The sequence below is a fragment of the Rattus norvegicus genome, chromosome 5, assembly GCF_021556685.1.
Source record: "Rattus norvegicus strain SHRSP/BbbUtx chromosome 5, alternate assembly SHRSP_T2T, whole genome shotgun sequence".
In the NCBI taxonomy this organism is placed as follows: Eukaryota; Metazoa; Chordata; class Mammalia; order Rodentia; family Muridae; genus Rattus; species Rattus norvegicus.
In genome coordinates this window covers 94,511,100-94,524,631 of record NC_141538.1, presented here as the reverse complement: position 1 = coordinate 94,524,631, position 13,532 = coordinate 94,511,100, and the positions used below count along the sequence as shown (strand labels likewise).

The 13,532-nt window shown below is 37.6% G+C and overlaps 1 pseudogene; it reads left to right on the top strand.

Annotated features, from left to right (window-relative positions):
- Positions 1 to 13,532, top strand: part of Vom2r-ps76 (vomeronasal 2 receptor, pseudogene 76) — a 95,504-nt pseudogene that overhangs the window by 15,661 nt on the left and 66,311 nt on the right.

Here is a 13,532-nt window from a genome sequence, read left to right as displayed (position 1 = left end):
AAGGAGAAAGGGCAGTTAACACTAAAGGATATTTGAAAATTTATGTCAAACCTTCCCTTGAAGATTTTTTCTAAAATATACACATGTAATCACCAAATAATAGGGTAGACAATGCCCCAATTAGACATCTTATGCCACTAGGTAAAACCTCTATGGCTGAGAATGGCTTGCATCTTGTTGAGTTATCAGCCAAAGGAGTACCAAAGAGTGTAGGGGAACGTCAGGGCAGGGAGGTGGGAAGGGGTGAGATGTTGGGTGTGGGAAAGGGGATAACATTTGAAATGTAAAAAAAAAAATCCAGTAGAATAAACAAACAAACAAACCAGTCATATCCATGGCTATTGGTTGCTACAAATGACCTCATAGTATTACTCTATTGTTGAAGATAGCACTTACTTATGCCATCACATGTGAAGAATTCAAAATAATACATAACTAGAAGCTTCACACCAACTGACTAGCATTAATGTTGAGGGAACGTACTCTCTACTCTACCAGGTGCAAACCGGAGTTACAACAGTAACATCCCTACAAGACATAGTAGGATCACAAAGTTTAAAATAAATGAAATATTCTTTAACTTTTGAGATATTTTTTTCTATAGACAAGTAAAGGGGAAACTAAAAATAATCACAACACTCTCTCAGGGCACTTTCTACTTAACTGTTGAAAACATCACCTGAGTTTCATTTATACACCAAGAATTATTATATAGAATTAGCCCAATATGAATTATATTTTGGTCTTGCTATTCGGATTTGGAGGTTTATCTCTTACCCTATTTATTCACTATTAATTTGATTTCTTTGTGTTATTATACTATAGGAATGGGCCTTCAAAAGTCGAGAACAAAAACCTCTTTAATAGGATCTATGAAGAAAAATATATCTGTAAGACAACTCGAATAAAGGGAAACGTAGAACAAGAAATTAAAATAATTGAAGAAGACCTCAGAAGATGGAAAGATCTCCCATGCTCATGGATTGGCAGGGTTAATATAGTAAAAATGGCCATTTTACCAAAAGCGATGTACAGATTCAATGCAACCCCATCAAAATACCAATCCAATTCTTCAAAGAGTTAGACAGAATAATTTGTAAATTCATCTGGAATAACAAAAAACCCAGGATAGCTAAAACTATCCTCAACAATAAAAGGATTTCAGGGGGAATCACTATCCCTGAACTCAAGCAGTATTACAGAGCAATAGTGATAAAAACTGCATGGTATTGGTACAGAGACAGACAGATAGACCAATGGAATAGAATTGAACACCCAGAAATGAAGCCACACACCTATGGTCACTTGATTTTTGACAAAGGAGCCAAAACCATCCAATGGAAAAAAGATAGCATTTTCAGTAAATGGTGCTGGTTCAACTGGAGGTCAACATGTAGAAGAATGCAGATCGATCCATGCTTATCACCCTGTACAAAGCTTAAGTCCAAGTGGATCAAGGACCTCCACATCAAACCAGACACACTCAAATTAATAGAAGAAAAACTAGGGAAGCATCTGGAACACATGGGCACTGGAAAAAATTTCCTGAACAAAACACCAATGGCTTATGCTCTAAGATCAAGAATCGACAAATGGGATCTCATAAAACTGCAAAGCTTCTGTAAGGCAAAGGACACTGTGATTAGGACAAAATGGCAACCAACAGATTGGGAAAAGATCTTTACCAATCCTACAACAGATAGAGGCCTTATATCCAAAATATACAAAGAACTCAAGAAGTTAGCCTGCAGAGAGACAAATAACCCTATTAAAAATGGGGCTCAGAGCTAAACAAAGAATTCACAGCTGAGGAATGCCGAATGGCTGAGAAACACCTAAAGAAATGTTCAACATCTTTAATCATAAGGGAAATGCAAATCAAAACAACCCTGAGATTTCACCTCACACCAGTGAGAATGGCTAAGATCAAAAACTCAGGTGACAGCAGTGCTGGCAAGGATGTGGACAAAGAGGAACACTCCTCCATTGTTGGTGGGGTTGCAGACTGATACAACCACTCTGGAAATCAGTCTGGAGGTTCCTCAGAAAATTGGACATTGAACTGCCTGAGGATCCAGCTATACCTCTCTTGGGCATATACCCAAAAGATGCCCCAACATATAAAAAAGACACGTGCTCTACTATGTTCATCGCAGCCTTATTTATAATAGCCAGAAGCTGGAAAGAACCCAGATGCTCTTCATCAGAGGAATGGATACAGAAAATGTGGTACATCTACACAATGGAATAATACTCAGCTATCAAAAACAATGACTTTATGAAATTCGTAGGCAAATGGTTGGAACTGGAAAATATCATCCTGAGTGAGCTAACCCAATCACAGAAAGACACACATGGTATGCACTCATTGATAAGTGGCTATTAGCCCAAATGCTTGAATTACCCTAGTTGCCTAGAACAAATGAAACTCATGATGGATGATCAAAATGTTTATGCTTCACTCCTTTAAAAGGGGAATAAGAATACCCTTGGCAGGGAATAGAGAGGCAAAGATTAAAACAGAGACTGAAGGAACACCTTCAGAGCCTGCCCCACATGTGGCCCATACATATACAGCCCCCCCAATTAGACAAGATGGATGAAGCAAAGAAGTGCAGGCCGACAGGAGCTGGATGTAGATCACTCCTGAGAGACACAGCCAGAATACAGCAAATACAGAGGCGAATGCCAGCATCAAACCACTGAACTGAGAATAGGACACCCGTTGAAGGAATCAGAGAAAGAACTGGAAGAGCTTGAAGGGGCTCGAGACCCCATATGTACAACAATACCAAGCAACCAGAGCTTCCAGGGACTAAGCCACTACCTAAAGACTATACATACCACTGAACTGAGAATAGGTCCCCTATTGAAGGAATCAGAGAAAGAACTGGAAGAGCATGAAGGGGCTCGAGACCCCAAAAGTACAACAATGCCAAGCAACCAGAGCTTCCAGGGACTAAGCCACTACCTAAAGACTATACATGGACTGACCCTGGACTCTGACCCCATAGGTAGCAATGAATATCCTAGTAAGAGCACCAGTGGAAGGGGAAGCCCTGGGTCCTGCTAAGACTGAACCCACAGTGAACTAGTCTATGGGGGGAGGGCGGCAATGGGGGGAGGGTTGGGAGGGGAACACCCATAAGGAAGGGGAGGGGGGAGGGGGATGTTTGCCCGGAAACCGGGAAAGGGAATAACACTCGAAATGTATATAAGAAATACTCAAGTTAATAAAAAAAAAAAAAAAAAAAAAAAAAAAAAAAAAAAAAAAAAAAGACTATACATGGACTGACCTTGGACTCAGACCTCATAGGTAGCTATGAATATCGTAGTAAGAGCACCAGTGGAAGGGCAAGCCATGGGTCCTGCTAAGACTGAACCCCCAGTGAACTAGACTGTTGGGGGGAGGGCGGCAATGGGGGGAGGGTTGGGAGGGGAACACCCATAAGGAAGGGGAGGGATGTTTGCCCGGAAACCGGGAAAGGGAATAACACTCGTAATGTATGTAAGAAATACTCAAGTTAATAAAAAAAAAGATATTTAACTGTACATGAAGAGAAAAAAAAACAAAAAAGAAACCCACTTCTGTTCCTTAGTGAAGAGGGTAAAATATAGGAATTTCCATTGTAGAAAAAAAAAAGAAATTAAAATAAAATTTCAATGACAAGTTTAGTTTAATTTGTGAAGGTGTTGAGCACTAAGGTAAAGCCATTAGGTCTGCAAAGACACAGTGGGTAAGAGTACATACTGCTCTTGAAGGAGGCCTAAGTTCAGGTCCTAGCACTGATGTCAGGGGCCTCAGAATCACCTGGAATACTAGATTCAAAGTGGCATCTACATGTACATATATTCATATCCACAAATACATACACAACATACACACATACTCACTCACATAATTAAATATGAGAAATAAGTCACTTTTAAAAAGAAGTAATTTGTCAGTTCATTGGATGTTACTGAAGGCTTTTGTAAATATAAAGGGACAATAAAAATTATTTGAAAGCTTCATCTGTACACCACTAGAAATAGTTTACAGTGGAAATCAATTATCTACATGCCTATGAAATGATGTCATATTAAATCAACTAAAGCTTTGAACTTAATGAAAATATAAAGATAAATATGGTCTAATAGATACATAAAGAGATAGAAAGATGAAGTTTGGTGGCTAGATGTGGGATGGGTCCCCTGGAAGGCCTTTGTTTTAGTCTCTTCTCCACTCTTTGTCACTGCATTTCTTCCTGTGAGTATTTTCTTCTCTCTTCTTTTTTTATTGGATTTTTAAGTTTATACTTCAAATGTTATTCCCTTTCCAGGATTCCTGGACATAAACTCCCGATCACATCGCCCTCCCCTTCTTCTACAAGGGTGTTCCCCTCTCTATGCCTCCCTCCCCCCCAAAAAAATTTCCCTACACCGGGATGGGGCAGTCCTGGCAGGGCCAATGGCTTCTCCTTTCATCGGTACCCAATAAGGCCATCTTTTGCTACATATGCACCTGGAGCCATGGGTCAGTGCATGTATAGTCTTTGGGTAGTGGTTTAGTCCCTGGGAGCTCTAGTTAGTAGGCATTGTTGTTCTTATGAGGTTGTAAGCTCCTTCAGCTCTTTAAGTCCTTTTTCCAATTCCTCCAATGAGGATCCCATTCTCAGTTCAATGCTTTGGTGCTAGCATTCACCAGTAATTGACATGCTCTGGCTGTGCCTCTCAAGAGACATCTTTAACTGGCTCCTGGTAATTTTACAGTTAGTAGCATTTTCAAAAAATGCATCTTCTCTCACATTTTGTGAAACTTAGCAGGTTTACCCACAATTTTCAGAAGAGATGAATTTAAGCCAACACAATTTAATAAGTAGTATTATGTAGGTTTATATACTTGACTTATAATCCTTTACATTAAAAACAATTTTTTGAAGAATTCCTTTTATATGTAGTAATCTTTTCTATTGTTTTTCCGGTTTGAACTGCCTTTGTCATCACAATTCCTCTGACCGTAATATTATACAAAATTACAAATGATTTTCTAACCTATGATTTTCTTTGTACACAACAGTCAAAAAAAGGAAAAGGAAAGGTATAAAAAGGTTTGGTTTCATTAAATCAGAGAACAGGGAAGCAAAAGCAGAAAACAAAGCACAACACAAAAATTCATCATTTGCCTATGGTTGCAGGAAATTTAGTCTTGAATCTTAGTGTAACTTGCTCCCATTAAGAACTTCATTTCTTTTTTTTTTTTTTTTTTTTTTTTCTTTCAGAGCTGGGGACCGAACCCAGGGCCTTGCGCTCGCTAGGCAAGCGCTCTACCGCTGAGCTAAATCCCCAACTCCCATTAAGAACTTCATATTTGGATATTGTTAACAAACAAAATATCATGGTTGACATATATAAAATCTTGCAAACCAAATCCAAGAACACATCAGAATGTTTATCCACCATGATCAAGTAGGCTTCATCTCAGGGATGAGGGGATGGTTCAATATTTGGAAATTTATCAACATAATTCACTATATAAACAAACTCAAAGGAAAAAAACACATGATTATCGCATTAGATGCTGAAAAGCCTTTGACAAAATACAATAACTCTTTATATTAAAAGTACTGGAGTGCTCAGGAACTCATGGTCCACACTTCAACATAATAAAAGCAATATACAATATACCAATTGCCAACATCAAACTAAACAGAGAGAAACATGAAGCAATCCCACTAAAGTCAGGAACAACATAGGACTACCCACTCTCTCCCTATCTAGTCAATATAGTACTTGAAGCTCTACTTGGAATAATTAGGCAACAAAAGGATATCTGCGTGATATAAATTGGAAAGGAGGAAGAAAGAAATCAAAGAAGACCTCAGAAATGGAAAGATCTTCCATGCTCATTGATAAGCAGGATTAACATAGTAAAATGGGCCATCTTACCAATAGCAGTCTACAAAATCAATATAATCCTCAACAAAATTTCAACTCAGTTCTTCACAGAGATAGAAAGAGCAATTTTCAAATTCATCTGGAATACAACAAAAACAAAAACATTCTCAACAGCAAAAGAATTTCTGAGAAATCACCATCCCTGACCTCAAACTACAGAGAAGTAGTGATAAAAACAATTGCATGGCATGTTACAGAGATAGGCAGGTATATCAGTGGAATAGAATTGAGGACCCAGAAACGAACCCATATACCTATGGTCACTTGATATTTGACAAAGAATTGAAAACCATCCACTGGGAGGGGGGAGCATTTTCAATAAATGCTGCTGGTTCAGACAGCATGTAAAAAAATGGAAATTGAGTCATTCTTATCTCTTTATATAAAACTCAAGTCCAAGTAGATCAAGGACCTCTATTTAAAATCAGATTTGCTGAATCCAATAGAAGAGATAGTGGGAAAGAACCTGGAGCACACTGGCACAGGGGAGAATTTCCTAAACACAACACCAATGGCTCATACTTTAAGAGCAAAAATTGACAAATGGGACCTCATAAAATGGAAAAACTTCTGTAAGGCAAAGGACACTGTCATTGGACAAAAGAATCGACAGATTGGTTTTTACCATCCCTACATCCGATAGAGGGCTAATATCCAAAATATACAAAGACCTCAAGAAATTAGACTCTAGAGAGTCAAATAACTCTATTAAAAATGGGGTACAGAGCTAAACAAAGAAATCTCAACTGGGTAATCTTAAATATCTGAGAAGTACTTAAAGAAATGTTCAACATCCTTAGTCATTAGGGAAATGTAAATCAAAATGACCCTGAGTTTCCACCTCACCCCAATCAGAAAGGCTAATACTTTACCTGAAGACCCAGCTATACCACTACTGAGCATATACCCAAAAGATACTCCACCATATTCCAAAAACACATGCTCTACTATGTTTATAGAAATTTTATTCCTAATAGCCAAAACCTAGAAGCAACCCAGATGTCCCTCAACTGAATAAGGGATACAGAAAATGTGGTTCAGTTGCACAATGGAATACTATTCAGGTATTAAAACACACACACACACACACACACACACACACATGCACAAACACACTAATACACACATGTACATGCACACAAGCAAACAAAGAAACAAAAATTCAAAACTACACATGGTATGTACTCACCGATAAGTGAATATAAGCTCAAAGCTCAGAATACCCAGGATACAATCCACAAACCAGATGGAGCTTAAGAAGAAGGAAGATCAAGTGTAGATGCTTCAATCCTATACAGAACAGGGAACAAAATTATTACAGGGGGTAGAGGGAGGGAGGGAACTGGGTGGAAGAGAGGATGCGGAGAGGAAAAGGACTGTAGGAACAAGTATTGGAAGGGACAGGAAAGAAGTACAAAGAGTCAGAAAATTGAATAGAAACATGTAACAGTAGGGAATGGGGAGTCACTAGAAAGTCCCAGACTCCAGGGAAGCAAGACACCCTTAGGACCCAATGGTGATGACTTTAGCCAAAATACTCAACAAATGGGAGATACAACTTTTAGAGACCACCTCCAGTAGATAGGCACAGGTGAGAGATGTGGCCATACACTCAGCTCAAAATTTTTAATCCAATAATGTTCCTGTCCAAAGGAAAAACAGAGACAAAAAAAATGGAACAGAGACTAAAGGAAAGGCCATTCAGAGATCATTCTACCTAGGAATCCATCCCATCCTCAGACACCAAACCCCCATACCATTGCTAATGCCAAAAAGTGCTTGCTGACTGGAGCCTGATATGGCTGTTCTCTGAGAAATTCTACCAGCACCTGACCAATACAGATGCAGATCCTCACAGCCAACCATAGGACTGAGCCACTGAGCCCAGGGACCCCAATGGAATAGCTAGGGAAAAGACTGAAGGAGCTCAAGGAGATTGTAACCCCATCAGAAGAACAATACCAACTAACAGAACTACACAGAGCTCCCAGGGACTAAACCGACAACCAAATATTATAAATGGAGGGATCCATGACTCTAGATCCATATGTAGCAGAGGATGAGTCCATATAGATGGCCAAGAATCTAAGACAAGCTAGTCTGTGAACCTAGGGTAAAATCAAGTGCACTGCTCTGCTAATTAAACATAGCAATAAAATGACTTCTAATGATTGTCTTCCATACTCATGTACCAGTGTCTTGTTCTTTCATCATAAGAGAACCTTAATTTGCAGGAGATGGGAGCAAATACAGAGATCCACATGTGAACTATATGCAGAAAGTGAGAAACTTTGGAATACCCATCCCATTAAATCCCTCACCTCAGGGCTCAGGAAACCCTGTGAAGAGCAGTCAGAAAGACTATTAAAATCAGAAGTGCTAGAGGATACCAAGGAAAGAATACCTTCTAAACATAGCAAGACCAACACACTTACAGAGAGTGTGGGGGCATGCACAGAGCACGTATGGGTCTGGGCTAAACCAGGTCTCAGCATTGAGAGGAGAAATGGACTCAGCATCTATCCCTAACCTTTTTCAAATTTTCTCCAACTGTAAGTACTCATATAGAAAAATGTAGTTTCACTAGATATACAAACCACTTTAAGGGCAGGTTCCATGAACAGCAGTAGATGGTAAACAAAAAATGAGCTCAGTGGTATCTGGGGGCAGACTTTTGTCTCATAAACCTTAGTCTGAGCTGTTTTATTTTTAACTTTCCATTTCTTTAGGTTATCAATTATGATTTTCAATTTCCTTTTTTATGGGATTTTGTGTATGCAAACACGTGTGTCGCTATGTCTCTATGTTATTTGTGCTTTCTCATTGGCTCTTTTTCTCTCGGTGGCAGGTTTTATCTAGTTTGTTTGTTTTATTTTACCTTATTGTATCATCATTGTTTTTTATTATGATTTATTATTAACAATATTATTTTAGAGTCTACCTTTATCTAGGGAATGATAGAAAGAGAGGGTGTGGATTTGGGTGGGTGGGGAAGTGAGGAGGATATAGCAAGAGTTGAAGGAGGTGAATATATAATCAAAATATATTATATGAAAGAAATATATTTTTATTTTAACAAGTACAAATAAGTTTAATGATTTATTACAAATAAGAGTGCTATGAATCTTTTAAATAAAGCAAAATTTATAAAAAGCATTTCTATAGAATGAAGGTTAACCTCAAGGGTTGAAAGTGTAATATAGGCCAGCTATATAAATATCAGCATTTAGAGTACTCAGAAATAATAATACTAGTAGAGAAAAAAGGAAAATATGAGATGAGTATTGATAAACCCAGAAAACAAAACAGAACAGAACAATGGCAATTTAAGATGTGGGTATTCACAGAGAGGAACAGGTACAAACCTGACCAAGAGTGAGCCTCTGAATCCAACAGAGAACAATTAAATCAGAATAAAAGAAAATACAACTCAAATCCCCAAATCTTAAATGACTTAATCCAGATGTTATGCCTCTGCTTGGATTTAGTATAAAATGATAGTCAAAGACAGATAAGAGCTGTAGACCAAAACTGTTCATGCTGGAAAGTCATTATAAGAAAAATGTTTTTCTCTTTTTATAATATATCTGTTGATATGAAAAAGGGTGTCAAAGGAAGATTTGTGTAAAGCATATTTTTTAAAAAAATCAACAGATTATCAATTTCTCTTAGTAAGTAGATCTTGATATGATTAGCTTCCAAGACACTCCTGGTGATCTATATAAGGGCAGTTCTAACTGTTAAGATGTCCTGTTTAGCTCCTGACAACAAAACCAATGGTTCTTTCAGCTCATCCTGCAAACTATAATGGTACAAACACTTCAGATTCTGAGAAGATTTATCAAAGAATTCTCTTCATTAAAGCCATTTAAAAGTATAGATTCTGTGCATTCTCAGTGAGAGCACACAGTACAGACAGGGCAAGCTGCCAGTGTGCACATGTTCAGATAGTGCACTCTCTGCTTTTTGCTTTGACTGTTGCTATCAAGAGGAAGACTTTCTCACTCATATCTCTATATTTATTGCTGTGACTTATGTGTAGAACATGATAGAAATGTTATGAATTGAGCAGCTCTATCATTTGCCTATTTAGGGTATAGATTTTTGTAAGCAGGGAAATAGGAAAGAGTTGATATGATGATATGGGGCATAATCACAATATATTTTATGAAAAAGATCTAATTTGAATTATAAAATTAATAAAAAAGAGTCTAGTGAGGAAAATATTAAAAGATGCAAATTATGACAGAAATGAACACTATGAAAAGAACCAAGTCGAAATGATGGAAAGGTTCAATAACATACACAAAAATTTCCTTTAAAGATTAAATTTCTGCATACCCAAGATACAATTTAAAGACCGCATGAAGCTCAAGATGAAGAAAAACAAAACTGTGGATGTTTTAGTACTTATTAGAAGAAAGAACAAAATATTCACAGAAGGAATTAGGTAGACAAAGTTTGGTGCAGAGACTGAAGGAAAGTCCATCCAGAAATTGCCACACATGGAGATCCATCCCACATACAGTAACCAAACCCAGTCGCTATTGAGGATACCAAGAGGTGGAAGCTGACAGAAGCCTGATATAGCTATCTCCTGAGAGGCTTTGCCAAAGCCATACAAATACAGAGGTGGATGCTTGCAGTCAACCATTGGACTGAGAACTGGGTCCCTGATGAAGGAAGCAGAGAAAGGACTAAGGTAACTGAGGGGGATTGCAACTCCATAAGAAGAACGGCAATATCAACCAACAGGACACTCCAGAGCTCCCATGGACTAAACCACCAATCAAAGAGTACATACAATGGAGCTACCCATGATTCCAGCTGCATATGTAGCAGAGGGTGGGCCTTGTTGGGCATCAGTGGGAGGAGAGGGCCTTGGTTCTGTGAAGGCTGAATGCCCCAGTGTAGGGGAATGCCAGGAAGAAGAGGCAAGAGGAAGTAGATGGGTAGGTAGGGGAGCACCCTCATGGAAGCATGGGGGATGGGATAGAGGGTTTCTGGAGGGGAAATGGAGAGGGGGGCTATTTGAAGAGTAGATGAAGGAAGTAACTAATAAAAAATGGAAAAAATTCCACATACAGGATAAAATAGAATCAGTATACTGGAACAGGTCAAGAGAAACTACCTAATATGAAACACAAAGAAAGTTTTAAAAACTGAGTATATAAGATATGATGGATATACCATAGCATGTAATATAAAGAGTAGTTGAATATATGCAAAAAAGTTGGTATGAGGTCTACAAAGAATATAGAAAGGACCTCATTGCATAGTTCTATGATAATTTTTATCCTATATGTGATAATTCTTATCACATCCAGGATATGTAACATATAAATGTGAGATGAAAAATAAATGTGAGATGGAAAAAAGCCAAAATGTTATGGGAGTGGCACAATATCTCCCAATGTCAAAGAAATCACTGTGTGCATGTGTGTGTATTCATATATGGGAATGTTGTAGCCTAACTCAAAGCTTCTTATGAGAAATTTTACCAAAATTATATAATAAATTATAAGTGAAAATATAGTGGCCTCTACCCCTCCTATTCCTGAAAACAAATTAAACTGTCCCTAAGACAGGTTTAGAAAAGACAAGGGGTCAGCAATGGGCTGCCCTGCTGCTTTGTTGGAAGGAAATAAAAGAAACCAGTTAGGCATTTTATATTCCTGAGGCAGAAAAGACTGGAGTGTTTCCATAAGATGGGCAAAGATAGCTATTAGAAATAATTCTCACAGCAACACAAAATAATTGTCATTAGCTTAGAGTGTTTCATAAATAGCTACTTTAAAGCAGGTGAACTCTGTGCCCGTCCAATTTAGAATGTGGGTGTATATCATCTATCAGAATTGCTTGTCATTGAAAGTTGACTTTCTTGGTTGGTAGCAGACAAGATGCATTGCCTGAAAAGTGACACCAGACAAAATGTTCATCTAGAGCACATAAAAGAAATCAGGGAAAGCTGAATAAATAAGTTAGTATTTGATCTAAGTAAAAAAACTAATGGGTTAGCAAGAATGAAATCGGTAAGGGAAAAATATTCCTAGCAAAGAGCAAATAATAAAAATAATAGTTGTAATAATAATGATAGCAGTAAAGTATGGTGGAAGCAAAATGAAATGTGATATATATATATATATATATATACATCAAACTTTAAATATATATACATTTTTACATTAAAGTATTCAGACATTATTTTACTCAATTTCATCATTTATTTGATAGGAAAATATTTTTAAGTCTTATGCTTCAAAACTATAAGTCCTGATGAAATCTTTGGTGTGGATTTATGTGGAGGTGCCAAATCATGTTTTCCATGTTTCTAGGACATAGCCTCAAATTGTTCTAAGTTGTTTAAGTGACACCTATGTGTCATTTACTGAATGTTTCAGTTAGATATACAATTTTAAATATCATCAATGCATAAAAATGTATGAAATTAATTAGAATGGCAGGATCTATTTGAGACCTCTGCCCAGGAATATCAATATGTCTGAAAGGGGTCTTTTATTTATTTTGTACATTCTAGTTCTAAAAATTGCTGCCTTTGTTCTTTTGGTTTGATGTTTTCCCAAAACAATGAAAAATCTATCCTCAAAGGAAAATTACAATGCATACAAAAGTTTTTTCAGTATGATTTTGTAGTGGTTTGAATGAAATGCTCTCCTGAAACTGTAAGCTCCTAGTAATAGGCACTATTAGAAAGTGTGGACATTTCTGGAGTAGGTTTGGCCTTTTTGGAGAAAGTATGTAACTGGAGGCAGGCTTTTAGGTTCCAGGCACTCAAGCCAGGTCCACTGTCACACTTTCTTACTGTTGACTTTGGATTTAGATGCAAACCTCTCAGCTATTTTTCCAGGCATGCTACCATGTTTGCCATCATCATGACAATGCACTGAGCCTCTGAACTATTAACTGTTCAATTAACAATTGAATTAAAGTTTTAATTAAATATTTTTCTTTATAAATTTGTCTTGGTCATAGAGTCTCTTCACAGTCTTTGAAACCCCAAGAGAGAAGGCATAGAGTTTCTGATATGATAGGCTGGTCCATGCTTTTGTTTGGAAGAATATGGAACACATTGGGACTTTGGGCTAGAATAGTGACTGAATAATTTAAGTGGACCCTAAACAGTCATAAACCTGGGAGCATGTAAGAGAGTGTTTCTGAGAATGATTTGAACAGTGAAAGCCCAGAAGAGGTGTTTTAAAGGAGAAGACTATTATTATGTGGCCTACAGATAACCCTTGTAATATTGTGGAGAAGAATCTGGCTACTTTCTGTCCTGTCTATAAAATTTACCTAAAGCTAAATTGAAGGCTTTGGTGAAGGATATTTCCAAACAACCTTGTATTGACTATGTGGTGTGGCTATTAGTGGCCAGTCTTGTGCAGACTTGTAATGAGAAGAACCACGCAAAGCAAGGGAAAACGTATAGTTAGAGTTGAAATTGAGCACCAGAAAATCTGAACAGATTAGAGAAAAACTTGGTCCTAACTAAAATAAAGAGAATTGTGCTCTCAGAGTACGACCCCACCCAGCTAACATTCTAACTTTGGAAAAGGAGTTAAAGAACTGTGAAGAGG